Raw genomic sequence first — 1,580 nt, forward strand, 5'->3', positions numbered from 1 at the left:
GAACCCTCAAGAGTATTGAAAGTCAAAGAGATCTAGGAGTTCAGGTCCACAGGTCACTGAAAGGGGCTACACAGGTGGAGAAGGTAGTCAAGAAGGCATACGGCATGCTTGCCTTCATTGGCCGGGGCATTGAGTATAAGAATTGGCAAGTCATGTTGCAGCTGTATAGAACCTTAGTTAGGCCACACTTGGAGTATAGTGTTCAATTCTGGTCGCCACACTACCAGAAGGATGTGGAGGCTTTAGAGAGGGTGCAGAAGAGATTTACCAGAATGTTGCCTGGTATAGAGGGCATTAGCTATGAGGAGCAATTGAATAAACTCGGTTTGTTCTCACTGGAACGAAGGAGGTTGAGGGGCGACCTGATAGAGGTCTACAAAATTATGAGGGGCGTAGACAGAGTGGATAGTCAGAGGCTTTTCCCCGGGGTAGAGGGGCCAATTACTAGGGGGCATAGGTTTAAGGTGAGAGGGGCAAGGTTTAGAGTAGATGTACGAGGCAAGTTTTTTACGCAGAGGGTAGTGGGTGCCTGGAACTCGCTACCGGAGGAGGTGGTGGAAGCAGGGACGATAGTGACGTTTAAGGGGCATCTTGACAAATACAGGAATAGGATGGGAATAGAGGGACACGGACCCAGGAAGTGTAGAAGATTGTAGTTTAGTCGGGCAGCATGGTCAGCACGGGCTTGGAGGGCCGAAGGGCCTGTTCCTGTGCTGTACATTTCTTTGTTCTTGTTCTTTGTTGAGACTGAGGGAGGGAGTGTTGGAGTTTGGAGTCTGAGGGAAGGAGGGAGTGCTGGAGTTTGGAGACTGAGGGAGGGAGTGTCGGAGTTTGGAGTCTGAGGGAGGAGGGAGTGCTGGAGTTCGGAGACTGAGGGGGGGAGTCCCGGAGTTTGGAGACAGAGGGAGGGAGTGCTGGAGTTTGGAGACTGAAGGAGGGAGTGCTGGAGTTTGGAGACTGAGGGAGGGAGTGTCGGAGTTTGGAGACTGAGGGAGGGAGTCCTGGAGTTTGGAGACAGAGGGAGGGAGTGTCGGAGTTTGGAGTCGGAGGGAGGGAGTGTTGGAATTTGGAGACTGAGGGAGGGAATGTCGGAGTTTGGAGACTGGGGAAGGAGGGAATATCGGAGTTTGGAGACTGAGGGAGGGAGTCCCGGAGTTTGGAGACTGAGGGAGGGTGTGTCGCAGTTTGGAGACTGAGGGAGGGAGTGTTGGAGTTTGGGGACTGAGGGAGGGAGTCGCGGAGTTTGGGGACTGAGGGAGGGAGTCCCGGAGTTTGGAGACTGATGGAGGGAGTCCCGGAGTTTGGAGACTGAGGGAGGGAGTCGCGGAGTTTGGGGACTGAGGGAGGGAGTCGCGGAGTTTGGGGACTGAGGGAGGGAGTGTCGGAGTTTGGAGTCTGAGGGAGGGAGTCGTGGAGTTTGGAGACTGAGGGAGGGAGTGTCGGAGTTTGGAGACTGAGGGAGGAAGTGTCGGAGTTTGGAGACTGAGGGAGGGAGGGAGTGCTGGAGACTGAGGGAGGGAGTGTTGGAGTTTGGAGACTGAGGGAGGGAGTGTTGGAATTTGGAGACTGAGGGAGGGAGT

Source organism: Scyliorhinus torazame, chromosome 23 (genome assembly GCF_047496885.1).
Source record: "Scyliorhinus torazame isolate Kashiwa2021f chromosome 23, sScyTor2.1, whole genome shotgun sequence".
In the NCBI taxonomy this organism is placed as follows: domain Eukaryota; kingdom Metazoa; phylum Chordata; class Chondrichthyes; order Carcharhiniformes; family Scyliorhinidae; genus Scyliorhinus; species Scyliorhinus torazame.